This window comes from Giraffa tippelskirchi, chromosome 10 (genome assembly GCF_054371585.1).
Source record: "Giraffa tippelskirchi isolate mGirTip1 chromosome 10, T2T-mGirTip1v1.2.pri, whole genome shotgun sequence".
Taxonomy (NCBI): Eukaryota; Metazoa; Chordata; class Mammalia; order Artiodactyla; family Giraffidae; genus Giraffa; species Giraffa tippelskirchi.
The window spans coordinates 58,936,321-58,951,757 of NC_137284.1; the positions used below are offsets into that span (position 1 = coordinate 58,936,321).

At 37.6% G+C, this 15,437-nt stretch overlaps 1 non-coding gene across 1 annotated transcript; it reads left to right on the forward strand.

The window, feature by feature from the left end:
* The first annotated feature begins 3,151 nt into the window (after positions 1 to 3,151).
* Positions 3,152 to 3,225, forward strand: TRNAY-GUA (transfer RNA tyrosine (anticodon GUA)). Its single transcript has one exon. It is a non-coding gene; the product is annotated as a tRNA-Tyr (tRNA).
* Positions 3,226 to 15,437: the final 12,212 nt, after the last annotated feature.

Genomic DNA, 15,437 nt, shown 5'->3' on the forward strand with positions numbered 1-15,437 from the left:
CAGGGTGAAAACTTTATAAGCAAGATGTTTGTTCAGTTCATTCTAGATAATTTAGCAACTTTGTCTACCACCCTCTGAGATCATGTAACTGAATTTGAATGTTATTGAGACTATAAGGAATACACTGTCAGAATATTTATTTTGCTCATGATTTCCTACAGAATGACTAACCATTTAATTAAATTGTAGAAAGAAAACATCCCACTTGTTTTTCTTTGAGTGTTTTAGAATTGATGACCCATTCTAAAATTACATATTCCTAGACTGAACTGAACTGAACTGAAACAACTGTATTCAAAATTATTTTCTCTCCTCTTTGAAAATATCTCATGCAACTATGCTTAAGTTATTATAGTCAGACTAATTATGAACTTTTTCCACATGCTTTCATGGGTTGCTATTTTACTCACTAGATTTTATGCCATTGGAACTCACTATACCTGTTACCATACAAGTGTTTGTGTCCACTCAAGTGTTTGTGTGCAAAGCAGAATGCCTGTTAATATAAGAGGTTGAGTAGGTGGCAGTGGGTAAGGGAGAGGTGAGGCAGAAGTGTTGGATCTTCTGTGGATGCTTTTTGTGCAGCATCTCTGTGAGTCAGCCTCCCACCACTGCAATTCTATGTCTGCAGCTCCATTGGCCTTAACCCCAAGCCCTTTGCTCCACTGGACTCATCTCTGTTCTCCCAACCTCAGCTTTTCAGTGAGACAGTCTCTGGCCATGCCCTCTAAGTGGCATCCCCAGTAATTCTCACTCTAATTACCTGACTTATTTGTTTCTTTATCAAAATATGCTTATTTTTTATTATCTATGGATTTGGCTTCTCTCTTGCCTGTTCTGTGCTATATTGCATCCCTAATGTCCAGCAAAGTGCATGGCATGCAAAGTGGCTTATTCAATATTTTGCTAAATAAATGAATGACAGATCCCTTCAACAGTCCTGTGAAGATAAAGGTATCCTCAGTTCACAGAAGAGGAAACAGTGCCAGAGAGATTATGTGACTTGCCACACAGCTAAAAATGGAAAAGCTAAAATTTAAACCTAAGTGTTTCTGACTCAGAACTTTTTCCTGCCCCATTAAAGCTTCAATTATTTGGCTTTTAAGACCTCTGGGTAAATGACATTCTTTTAATTGTCATAATATTATTACTCTTTGTGCAGGCAATTCTGCTCCTATATTAACCTCATATAAACTGCACAGCACCTGAAAAAAAAGTTAGTGTTTAAATAAGCTACAGTTTAAGCAACAAAGGAACAATTTATTTGGCTTTCTTTCCCCTAAAAACATCTAGTGCTTTTAGTGACAATCCTGATATTCCCATTCAGATATTTAGATCTTCTCTACAACAAGGCTATTTCATCCTTTCTGTAGGTACTTCCCTGAGACCATGGTGAGTTTTCAATTGTTGTTGTTCAGTCACTCAGTCATATCCGACTCTTTGTGACCCCATGGACTGTAGCACACCAGGTTTCCCTTCCTTCATCATCTCCTGGAGCTTGCTCAAACTCATGTCCATTAAAACAGAAAAAATACCTATGGCATAAATTGTCTGCCCTACTTCATTATTAAATTGGGTAAAACTGAATTGAGGGGAAACATAGCATTTATCTGCAAAATGTTTGTCTAGTATATAAACAAGTGTGTTTCTGAAGAAATTGAATCTTCAAATCATATGGGTTTTTTAAAACTGGTTTTAAATTCTAGTTGTTTCGTCTTATATATTATCCTCTAAAATTGAATAACATTTCTTGAAGCAAGTAGGTATAATCAGATAAATGTCATTAGCTGTCTGTCTTCTAGTAGCATTTTTACAGATATAGGAATTATTCAGTATGTATAATGTATAATAAAGTGAATATTTTCCCTGCAAAGCTCAAAAGACTATGTATATATATATGTATTGGACAAGGAAATGGCAACCCACTCCAGTATTCTTGCCTGGGAAATCCCACGGACAGGGGAGCCTTGTGGGCAGCAGTCCATGGGGTCACAAGAGTCAGAATATGACTTAGCAACTAAACCACCACTCTCTCTCTCTCTCTCTCTCTCTCTATATATATATATATATATATATATATATATATATGGGCTCTCTATATATGGGCTTCCCTGGTGGCTCAGATGGTAAAGAATCCACCTACAATGTGGAAGACCTGGGTTTGATCTCTGGGTTGGGAAGATCCCCTGCAGGAGGGCATGGCAACCCACTCCAGTATTCTTGCCTGGAAAATCCCCACGGATAGAGGAGCCTGGTGGGCTCCATGGGGTTGGAAAGAGTTGGATATGACTTAGTGGCTATGCACAGCACATATGTGTGTGTGTGTGTGTGTATATATATATAAATACATATATAATGTAATCATCACTGCTGCTCACCAAATATTGTTATTTTTTCTAGGCACATAGTAAGATTTCCCTTTCTGCCTTCTGTTATTTGTGTGGCCATGAGACGGGCTTTGGCAGTGAAGTGTGAACAGAATGTCACATGTCCCTGCTGGACCCAGAATAAAGAACTGTTTGCCACATTCCAGTTTTCTTCCTTCAGTTCAGTGATTATGAAGCTCAGAGATGGGACCTCCCTCAGCTTAAGTACAGAGGATAATATAGAGCAGAGCTCCCTAGACAACCTGTAACGGGAATGTGGCAAGCACAAGAGATGGATTTTGGCCTTTTGAGCCCCTGAGAATTTCCTGTGGTTTGTTAAGGCAGCATCATCAAGCCTTTCTTGCCTAGTTGTACATTTATGTTTTTAAACCAACAGAGAAACCTGATGTTCACTGTATTTCTTTTGAGTAACATCCACATGACAAAAGTGGCTGAAAAACAACATGGTTGAGGTGGAGTCTAGGTGGTAATATGGGTACAAGCACTTGATTAAAAGGTAACCGGATCTAGTTTCAATTTTGCCACCACCTACCTACCTCTGGGATCTGGCAATTCAAATCATGTGATGATCTAACTTAAATTAGATTGTGGTGGTTTGGATCCCATTGACCCTGAAATTTCTTTCACAACCATTAGCTTTTTTTTTAAGTGCATTTTTTACTGTTTATTGTAATAATAGGAGCAGGCAGATGTCAGAAATAATAATTTAAAGTTTAATTCTTATGGAATAAATATTTACTGTGGCTTTAATTATTCTTAGGACTTCCCTGGTGGCTCAGACGGTAAAAGCGTCTGCCTGTAATGCAGGTGACCCGGGTTCGATCCCTGGGTCAGGAAGATCCCCTGGAGAAGGAAATGGCAACCCACTCCAGTACGCTTGTCTGGAAAATCCCATGGACAGAGGAGCCTCGTAGGCTTCAGGCCATAGTGTCTCATAGAGTCGGACACGACTGAGCGACTTCACTTTCTAATTATTCTTAATGACATATCTTTTCATGACATAGTTTATGTGGTTATAGACTTCAAAATGTTAAATGTTGATATTCTACTTATTAAATACATTTATCCTATGAATTAAAAAGTTTTATCAATTTCCCACATATCTTACAGTTCTTAACTTTTAAGAAGTGATTTAGCTTCTCTGGTGGCTCAGATGGTAAAGAATCTGTCTGCAATGCAGGGGACCTGGGTCCGATCCCTAGGTCAGGAAAATCCCCTGGAGAAGGGAATGGCTATCTACTCCAATATTCTTACCTGGAGAATTCCATGACCATAATAGGCTGGCGGGCTTCAATCCATGGGCTGCAAACAGACACGACTGAATGACTAACACTTTCACTTTATCCAGATAGTAAGATTTACTGGATATTATTAATCTTGAAAACATCCATCTAGCCATTTACATTTTGGTATGTTATAGTACCCCATTTCCCAAACATATCTTAACCAGTTGTTTCTGTGTGCCAATTATTTTTTTAATGTATTGTAAAATCATTATGCATAAGTAATATAAAATAGCTCCAAGTAAGCAGATAAGGGCTTTTGCATGGTAGAAATTGTGCAGAAGTTTAATGACTGATGAAGGGCAATTAGAGAGAAGTCAAAGGAGAAAGAGAGCCTACGTGCCTTACATCGAGTACTGAAGCCAGTAAACAATGAATTCTTCCTTGATTAAGGAAAAGACATTCTTTTCTCTGTTAGCACCTGGAATTCCTAATTCATAAAGATAGACTGGAATCTAGTTATAATGAGGATTTTTTGTTTGTTTGTTTGTTTTTCAAAGAAACAGCGTAAGTGAAGTCATCATCTTACATTATCCAGGCTTATAGAAGATTTGACAGGTAGCACCTTCCCATGTTACCTCCTCTCAGAAAGGAACTATTATACCTCATAGTTTGTGGAACAAGAAGTCTTCTGCATGACAAAAATCCTATGGTGTTCCAATAGGAATCAGGGTCAATATTTTTACATTTGGATCCTTTGGAAAAGAAACATTTATTTGATTGCGTCTTTCCTTCCATTTAAGACTGAGAAGTTTTTGTTTATTTTTTCGTTGTTAAAGTTTAAGTTCCTCTTGATATGATGATATCTTAATGAATGAGTGAAAAGAAGTTTATTTCTTTTCAAAAATTCACCATTGAGAGTATTTGTAGAATTAGAATATTTTTATGTAATAGAACATATACATTGATGTATATAATTCTTTTTTCTTATTTTCTCTCCTTCAGCAAAGTCAGAAAGTCAGATCTTTTGGAAAAGCATTCAGTTTTCTTTTCTAGACCTCAATGATGATATGAGACTTTTAAATTACTTTAGCATGTACAAGTTAGTTTTTTTTATCTTTATGTATGACTCAGAAGGATATTCAAATGATGAATCAGATCAGCATATTACTAATCAGCTGCTTAGTTACTTATAACTTATAGGCAAATAGCATCAATGTATACATTAGAAACATCATCAATATCATACTCCCAAGAAATAGGTTACCTAGTTAAAAATGAAACATGCCTTTGTAATAAGAAAGCATTATCTGAAAGACAGTGTATGATATGGCATAGTCAGATTTTGAGTCAAAAGAGTCATCTGCAGCTGTTATGGTCTGCATTGCTGTCTATATAGATAATAGTTCATGTAGCACCAAGACATATCAGAAATACTTCCTAACAAATTAATTAACTCACCACACAATTATGAGAACTTTTTCTTCTCTGTAAGTTAAGGTGGCAAATATGTAAGAGACCACATGTCCATTTTGTATGTTTTCTCTTAGTAATATTAAAATTATGGTAATGCATGGATCTGTGCCACAAATGGTGAGGTATATTAGTAAGTTTTATGCTAAGAAAATAGCTTGGGCTAACTTGATGAGAAAATGAATCTGGTTGCAGTTTGCCCATATAATCATGCTGAAAGCCAGGGGATCAAGAACAGAAAGTGAGTATGGACAATCAAATGAAGGCTGGCCAGAGAGCAGGAAGCATATCTAATCACAACTCATGAACACTCCGGTTGGTGGCCATTGGCACTGCCACTTGTAGGTACCAAGGCTGTTTCTTTACTTTCTCTGCCAGACCATTCAACATGGGACATTCAGGTTGCTGCTTTTGGACTGCACATTGATCTCTGTTAGACAGTTGAGGCAGAGGCTTCTGCCATTAATAGTTTCTCAGCTGCTTGCATCTTTTGAAATCTTGGTTGGTAAAGCTTGGATTCTGAGCCTATGGCCAAATTACCAGGAGGGCAAGAAGAGAGTGTCTTCAGTCACTTTGGCTTTTGAACTGGGAAGCCACACTTATATAAGCTGAGAATGCCCCATAATAGGCAGTCCCTGGGTGCTGGTTACATAAAACAACCAATGTCCACCAAGAAAGCCTACCTGTGTCAATTTTCAGTGCAATAGGAAGGACATACAACCAGCTGAAAGGTGCATTATAAATATTTCTACTTAAAAACATGTTTTTATTATTCATCTGAAAATAGTAGTCTTTTCCCTTAAGTGTCATGTCATAAATTAATGAACTTCGCTTAACGTGATCTCTTAATTTTCATAAACTTGTCCTCTTTTAATTATGATTACACAAAAATTGAGTAGTTAGATTCTGCTTATTTTAAATACTATCTTGAGGAAGTATGATGCATTTTGGAGTGATCTAAATTGCATGTTAAATTGATATCTCACTTTGTGTTTCAGATTGCATTCATTCTCTCATTCAGTAAATATTTCTGGAGCACCTGGGCACTGGGAATAGACCAGGGCACACAGTAGCCAACCCTGATTCTCATGGAACTGATTATTTCCTTTGCTTATAATTATGTCCAGTTTTGGTCCCTGTAGCTCAAACAGTGAAGAATTTGTCTGCAATGCAGGAGACCTGGGTTCGATTCCTGGGTTGGGAAGATCCTCTGGAGAAGGGAGTGGCTACCCACTCCAGTATTCTGGCCTGGAGAATCCCATGGACAGAGGAGCCTGATGGGCTACAGTCCGTGGGATTGCAAAGAGTCAGACATGACTAAGTGACTAACACTCCTACTGCTACTACTATGTCCAGTTTTAATCCTGTGTTCCTTAGACCCTTCAACTTCAGGCGTGGGAGTAAAACACTGCAGAGTCATTTCCATCCATTGCTGGGGAGTTACTTCTTATCTGGGCAGCTATGAAACTGGTATACATTCTGACGTTAAAACTGAGTGAAACAAGTCTTCTTAAATTACCATAATCCTATGTGTTTTTCCTAGATTTGCCTTTCTAACTGTGTTTATTACTGTTTTTAAGGATCTTATTCTTTGCATTAGCGGGTACAAGGGTCTAAAAACAAGCAGTGCACTTGAGGCCATATTATCTTCCTGTACAAGAACAGATGTGATGTAATTGCATGAATTGGGGACATGCATTTAAGCTTAGTTCTTCTTCCCTGGCCTCTGTTCCCATTAGTCCTCACCTGTGTGTCAGGAGTGATACTATTTCAGTCACCATTATGGAAATTCTATAGATTGGAGCGATTTTATTCACAAGCCATTTCCCCCCTCCCTTTTTTTTTTAGTCTGTAAGATCTGAGAATAGGGCAAGGAACAGAAGGAACAGTTCAGTTCACACTGGCAAGAAGATGGCCTGAAAAATCAGATATCTTTTTGTCTTTAAAATATTCCTCTTATGTTCATCTTCTTCATTCTATGTTCAATTGTTCTTTTATTAAAGAAATGCATTTAAAACTTATTTTCTTCATCTTTAATGTTTTGTATTTTTAATATCCTGTGCCTAACTGTGAGGTTTTGCTTCTTTTATTTTCTTCTTTTTTCTTTATAATCTCTTTGCACTGTAGAGTGGCATATTGATCAAAGAACTCATGTAATTCTTTTCAGTTCTGGAGAATTTTCATTCATTGTCTCTTCAAAATTTGCCTCATTTCCATTTCGTCCATTTTCCCTTTGGGACTTTTAGATATATGTTGGAATTCTCATTTTACAAATCATGATAAGGTCTATAATCCTGTGACCAGACCAGAAAATTTAGCTCTGAAAATTCATTACAGACTGAAAGAGCAGAGTTACTAAGTTGCTAATATTTATCACTTGCCTTTCCTGAATAAGATTGGACTGCCTGTCCTGAAAGATAAAAAATAAAGCTTCTATTTCCCCCAATTTCCTTTTTCAGCAGATATTAAGATAGCAGATGTGATGACTCTATTGTCAATGGTAACAAAGTGTAGACAACCCAAGAATGCTGTCTTAATTGGACAACTGCCTCCACTAGTATATAATGTCCCACTCTATGGGACATTGTGCCATATGATCTGTTTGCCAATGAAGTTTCCACCACTTACAATGACTAACTGGGTGACATATCTTGTTGTAGGGCTTTGAATGATATGCATACATCTTGGCTAAGGATAGAAGTCAAGTCTAAATCACTTTGAGACAGGAAAAAAAAAAAATTCTTGAAACCACTAGGTTTTGTGGAATAGGATGCCTTACCCACCTGATCAACTTGGGTCAGAGATGTTGATAAACCTCTTCTGTTTTTCCAATTTATTTTTTAAACTTGGTATTTTGTATTGGGGTATATCCAATTAACAAACCGTGTTGTGACAATTACAGGTGAATAGCAAAGGAAGGAACAGTTAGGGAGTTGAGATGCACACACTGCTATATTTAAAGTGGATCACCAACAAGGACCTACTGTAGAGCACAGGGAACTCTGCTCCATGTTATGTGGCAGCTTGGATGGGAGGGGAGTTTGGGGGAGAATGGAAACCTCTTCTGTTTTGAAATGTGATTGGTGATGGAAGAAAATATTAAATGGCTTTCCTCAGCACCTCTGCCACTTGTGTCTGATTCAGTGTCATTTGTTCTTGACGTGTTAGGCAGAGCATTCTATTTTAGCCCATAAAATAGAATGGGCTTCAGCTTTATAAAGTGAAAAACAGAAGAAGAATTTTAAATTAGTGATCATTTTTGGCCCCTAATTAATTGAATGGCTACAGTATTGTGTCTCCAATGTTCAGAGAAGCTCAGCTTGTAACTGGGGCTTATAATGTTACTAATTATGTTGCACATTTTTAATGAGGGCTTTCTATGATCTCAGCGCTGAAATTTTGGTGAGAGATAATAAAAAAAATATGTCTTCTAATAGGAAACATCAACGTATTTACCAAACACTCTTGAGATCTACTGCTCTGCCAAGTGCTTGAGGGAAAATTCTAGTGTGTATCATAAGGGCTTGTATTGGTAGATGCCATGTCCTTGGCATTCAGTTCTCACCATGCCTTCATAAAAGTTCGCTTTGTGGGAATTTTGAGGATGAAATAGTGTATAATCAGTAAAAAGAATGTATACTCATTGATCTTCTTTAAAAAAGCTCTCTGTGTGAATAGAGCTATTTTAGAACTAACTTGAAATTAAATTTTAATTGTTTAGTCATGAGAGGTAAATGCAAAGTAAAGGGAGTTTAAGGGAGCAGGCTAACATACACCATTCAGAAATTTGTTTGTCTTTCAAGAAATGACATACACAGGAAGTCATTAATATTGAAGGAATTTTAATCTAAAATATATCTCTTCAACAATAATTGTCATAGCTATTTGTTCTCTGTAGAATTGGTGTGTGTGTGCATGCATTCACACAAAACAAATTCAACTTACCTTTAAAACTTCAAAAAATTTTTCAAATAATTTAAGTATAAATATACATTAATGTGAAATTAAAAGATTTTAAAAGGAGAGTTTTTGAAGACACTAAGCATTAAATCTGTATGTAAGCAGACTAAAGCATTTCAGTCCAATAAATTTTCTGTAATACAGGTTATCTCACGTATCATGTAACGATTATAGTCCAGTTTCCTTGAAAGTAAGAGAACTTATACGCTTTAAAGCCAATGGGTTATTCAACAATGCAGAAAGCTTAATAAATTATCAACTTATAGGATGGTCTATTCATTAGTGAGATAAAGTTGAGAAGGCATAAATACTTATATAAATGAATGACAATGAAGTTTTTTTTATTATACACTGATACCTGTTTTATCTGGACTTTTATTTCAGCTATGTAGTGGTTTTTCTGCTCATTTCCAAACTCACTGTAGGCATGAGAGAAGTCATGTGCTGTGCTGTGCTCAGTCGCTCAGTCATGTCTGACTCTTTGTGGCTCCAAGGACTGTAGCCCACCAGGCTCCTCTGTCTATGGGATTCTCCAGGCAAGAATACTGGAGTGGCTTGCCATGCCCTCCTCCAGGGGAATCTTCCCAACCCAGGAATCGAACCCAGGTCTCCCACATTGCAGGCAGATTCTTTAGTGTCTGAGTCATCAAAGAAGACTGAGAGAAGTCATAATACTGATAAAGTCAAACTCAGCTGTCTGCTTTCGTGTGAAACACACCATGATGGTGAATCTTTGAGAAAGCACTGTAGGAACAATTTTTATACAATTGTGTATATAAAGTTGATCCTTGTGGAAGTTCCAAAGTTGATCTAATTAGTAAAAAAAAAAAACCATTGAACATTAGTTGTTGTTGTTTTTTAATTGAAGGATAATTGCTTTACAATGTTGCAGTTGTCTCTGCTAGTTTTTCTTTTTAAGCATCATAAACACTTGGGTAGAATACTTACACTTACAATGGATAATGTGGTTATATTTTGCATTACCCTTTACTACTAAAGCTATGGATGATTAATTAAGCTTTTGTGAATTTTCAAGTCTAATACCTAATATATGGATTTTTTTTTTTTTTGGTCCAAAATATTTTATGTGTATTTTGATCTTTCTGTTCACATTGAAGATTAGGAAAGATTATTCTAGTATCTCTTTGCAGCTCTCTTCAATTCATATGGTGAGTTGAAAGAGTTTTCACAAGAGTTTTTCTTGTGAAAAACTCCTCTCAAAAGGCAAACAGGTAAGACTTGAACTCCTCAGCTAAGATAACCTTCATCTATAAAGAGAAATCTTTATAAAATATCCAGAACAATTCCTGCACTCTGGGCAATTAACTGGAAGGAAAACCATAGAGAATAACAGCAATCATCTATTTTTAAAATATATAATTTGTATACAGTATTTGAACTACCGGAAGATGGGAGATCAATACATGTAGCATGTATTTACCCATAAATATTGAGAAAAGAAGGTGACATATACCATTCAAAAAACATTATTCTGGTTAATTTATCAGTTTATGTTGCCTGAGCTTTTTTCTATTAAAATTTAAGCAAGAGATTCTCATTTAAGGAACAAATAACTTCTACATTTAAAAAATGGCTTTTACAAATAATTTTTAGTTGTGCTGGGTCTTCATTGCTTTGTGGGCTTTTCTCTAGTTGCAGCGAGTGGGGGGCCATTCTCCAGCTGGGTGCACAGCTTCTCATTGCTGTGGAGCACAAGCTCTAGGCCATGTGGGCTCAGGAGCTGTGGCACATGGGCTTAGTTGCCCCATGGCATGTGGGATCTTCCCAGACCAGGTATTGAACCTGCATCTGCTACTTTGGCAGGCAGATTGTTTACCACTGAGCCACCAGGGAAGCCCCAACTTCTGCATTTTTAAAAAGAATATTTATCATCAGTATAACTTGTGGTGTACTAGAGCCAGTTTCTACCAGCTTATTGGAGAAGGCAATGGCACCCCACTACAGTCCTCTTGCCTGGAAAATCCCATGGACAGAGGAGCCTAGAGGGTGGCAGTCCATGGGGTTGCTAAGAGTTGGACACGACTGAGCGACTTCACTTTCACTTTTCACTTTCATGCATTGGAGAAGGAAATGGCAACCCACTCCAGTGTTCTTGCCTGGAGAATCCCAGGGACGGGGGAGCCTGGTGGGCTGCCGTCTATGGGGTTGCACAGAGTCGGACACGACTGAGGTGACTTAGCAGCAGCATTAGAGCCAACTATCCATATGTTTTCATAACTCTGTGTTCAGTGCTGTTCCATTTGGCAGCTTCAAATCAAGGGTAGTGGAAATATTTATACCACAGAAGTTAAAAGTTACTAAAGCTCAATCCCCCATCACTAACTGCAAGGGGCTGGTTTACCACTATGTATCATTAAATACAAACATATAGTGAAAAAATGTTAAATTGCTTGGAGTCAAAACATAACATTTCAACAGGGAAACATTTCTATCTTCTTTTTTTTTCCAGTGAAGATTATAAAACATGAATGTGGTTCTTATAAAAATCCACTATGCTTTATTAAAATACTATCAAACTACACTGAAGTTCATCGGAAATAATAAATTGAATAGAATAAATATGAAAAAGGAATAAACGTGAAATAAATAGAATAAATAAGAAAAAAGAATAAATTGGTATATGTTGACTATTAAAATACTATGAAACTACAATGACGAAAATAGTATGGTATTGGTACAAGGATAAAAGAATTGAGTAGAGCAAAATATTATACATATACAAGAAAATGACTCTGTCATCTACCACAATAACATATAAGGAGAGAAAGGTGTTAATATTTACTGTGGGAATAACTAATTGGTGTTTAATAAATTAAAAATAAAATCATTTGTGCCCCTTACCTCATCAACAGTTCAAAATAGAAGAAGGTTAAATATATAACTACAGAAAAAGTAAAAAGAAATGTAATGTTTGTAACTTTTTACCAAGTAGAAAACTTTCTAAGTTCTTTCCTTTCAAATTTCTGTTTTCAGAAACTTGAAAAGTTTGTTATTCTCACTCCAATAACTCAAGGTTTTTTAAAAAATAAATCCCATCAGATTGCTGAAGATACAAAGAAACATAAAAAAAAACCCCTAAATTCCAGAAAATGATGACCCTTCCCAGAAAAGACAAACAACTGCTTATATCCCTGGCGGGATTATGGGAGAGAGAAAGCAGCCAAAATTTATCAGCAACATGTGGGCTAGTGTGACATTAAAATTCCCAAGCACCTGTCCATAGATCCACAAAGGCATCAGCCATCACTGAGTGCCAGGAACCCATTCGAAGTTCTTTACAAGGAATATCATTTATTTATTGTAATAACTCTATGAATGTATTACTAGTACCTATATACGATTATCTCTGTTTTACAAATAAAGTAACTGAGGTGGAGAGGTCATCAGATCAAAGTTATGACATGAATAGGGGAGCCAGGATTTACGCTCAGGCAGTGTGACTGCATAGCTTTCAGTCCTACTATGATGCTTTTGTGTTTCCCAGGAAATACTGAATCAAAGTTTGTTCATCAATATGATCTGATAAAGTTATTTACTGATTGAATGAACCCATAATTATCAAGCACTTTTCCCACTTTTTCTACAAGGATGCAAACTCAATACATAAAATTAGAAATTTAAGAGCACTGAAAAATCAGGGAAACTAGCTTGATGGAAGTAGATGGTTTTTATGGGTGCAGGTGCTATAGTTTTCTGCTCCAGAATTCTGATGCTTAAAATGTTGCCTATTTGTTTGAGATTTAACAACTCTTCTCTGCTTAAGTAGTATCCAAGAATTAATTTGCATGTTAAATTTAAGTCTCTATTTCTTTGCATTGATCGCTGAGGAAGGCTTTCTTATCACTCCTTACTATTCTTTGGAACTCTGCATTCAAATGGGTATATCTTTCTTTTTCTCCTTTGCTTTCTGCTTCCCGTCTTTTCACAGCTATTTGTACGGCCTCCTTATACAGCCATTTTGCTTTTTTGCATTTCTTTTTCTTGGGGATGTTCTTGATTCCTGTCTCCTGTACAATGTCACGAACCTCTGTCCATAGTTCATCAGGTATTCTATCAGATCTAGTCCTTTAAATCTATTTCTCACATCTACTATATAGTCATAAGGGATTCAATTTAGGTCATACCTGAATGGTCTAGTGGTTTTCTCCACTTTCTTCAATTTAAGTCTGAATTTGGCAATAAGGAGTTCATGATCTGATCCACAGTCAGCTTCCAGCCTTGTTTTTGCTGACTATATAGAGCTTCTCCATCTTTGGCTGCAAAGAATATAATCAGTCTGATTTTGGTGTTGACCATCTGGTGATGTCCATGTGTAGAGTCTTCTCTGATGTTGTTGGAAGAAGGTGTTTGCTATGACCAGTGCGTTGTCTTGGCAAAACTCTGTTAGCCTTTGCCCTGCTTCATTCTGTACTCCAAAGCCAAATTTGCCTGTTACTCCAGGTGTTTCTTGACTTCCTACTTTTGCATTCCAGTCCCCTATAATGAAAAGGACATCTTTTTTGGGTGTTAGTTCTAGAATGTCTTGTAGGTCTTCATAGAAATGTTCAACTTCAGCTTCTTTGGTATTACTGGTTGGGGCATAGACTTGAATCACCGTGATATTGAATGGTTTGCCTTGAAAACGAACAGAGATCATTCTGTCGTTTTTGAGATTTCATCCAAGTACTGCATTTCGGACTCTTTTGTTGACTATGATGGCTACTCCATTTCTTCTAAGGGATTCCTGCCCACAGTAGTAGATATAATGGTCATCTGAGTTAAATTCACCCATTCCAGTCCATTTTAGTTCGTTGATTCCTAGAATGTCGATGTTCACTCTTGTCATCTCCTATTTGACCATTTCCAATTTGCCCTGATACATGGACCTAACATTCCAGGTTCCTATGCAATATTGTTCTTTACAGCATCGAATCTTGCTTCTATCACCAGTCCCATTCACAACTGGGTGTTGTTTTTGCTTTGGCTCCATCCCTTCATTCTTTCTGGAGTTATTTCTCCACTGATCTCCAGTAGCATATTGGGCACCTACTGACCTGGGGAGTTAATCTTTCAGTGTCCTATCTTTTTGCCTTTTCATTCTGTTCATGGGGTTCTCAAGGCAAGAATACTGAAGTGGTTTGCCGTTCCCTTCTCCAGTGGACCAAATTCTGTCAGACCTCTCCACCACGACCCATCCGTCTTGGGTGGCCCCACATGGCATGGCTTAGTTTCATTGAGTTAGACAAGGCTGTGGTCCGTGTGATCAGATTGGCTAGTTGTATGTGACTGTAGTTTCAGCCTGTCTGCCCCCTGATCCCCTCTATCAGTGCCTACTGTCTTACCTAGGTTTCTCTTACCTTGGACGTGTGGTCTCTCTTCATGGCTGCTCCAGCAAAGCGCAGCCGCTGCCCCTTGCGGTAGCTCCTCTGGGCCGCTGCCCCTGACCTTGGGCACGGGGTAGCTCCAAGAAATAGAGGAAAACAATAGAATCGGAAAGACTAGAGATCTTTTCAAGAAAATTAGAGCTACCAAGGGAATATTTCATGCAAAGATGGGCTCAATAAAGGAAAGAAATGGTAGGGACCTAACAGAAGCAGAAGATATTAAGAAGAGGTGGCAAGAATACACAGAAGAATTGTACAAAAAAGTTCTTCATGACCCAGACAATCATGATGGTGTGATTACTCACCTAGAGCCAGACATCCTGGAATGTGAAGTCAAGTGGGCCTTAGGAAGCATCACTACAAACAAAGCCAGGGGAGGTGATAGGATTCCAGTTGAGCTATTTCAAATCCTAAAAGATGACGCTGTGAAAGTTCTGCACTCAAGATGGCAGCAAATAGGAAATCTCAGCAGTGGCCACAGGACTGGAAAAGGTCAGTTTTCATTTTAATCCCAAAGAAAGGCAATGCCAAAGAATGCTCAAACTACCGCACAATTGCACTCATCTCACATGCTAGTAAAGTAATGCTTAAAATTCTCCAAGCCAGGCTTCAGCAATATGTGAACCGTGAACTTCCAGATGTTCAAGCTGGTTTTAGAAAAGGCAGAGGAGCCAGAGATCAAATTGCCAACATCCGCTGGATCATCAAAAAAGCAAGAGAGTACCAGAAAAACATCTATTTCTGCTTCATTGACTATGCTAAAACCTTTGACTGTGTGGATCACAATAAACTCTGGAAAATTCTTCAAGAGATGGGAATACCAGACCACCTGACCTGCCTCTTGAGAAACCTGTATGCAGGTCAGGAAGCAACAGTTAGAACTGGACATGGAACAACAGACTGCTTCCAAATAGGAAAAGGAGTACGTCAAGGCTGTATATTTTTACCTTGCTTATTTAACTTATATGCAGAGTACATCATGAGAAACGCTGGGCTAGAGGAAGCAGAAG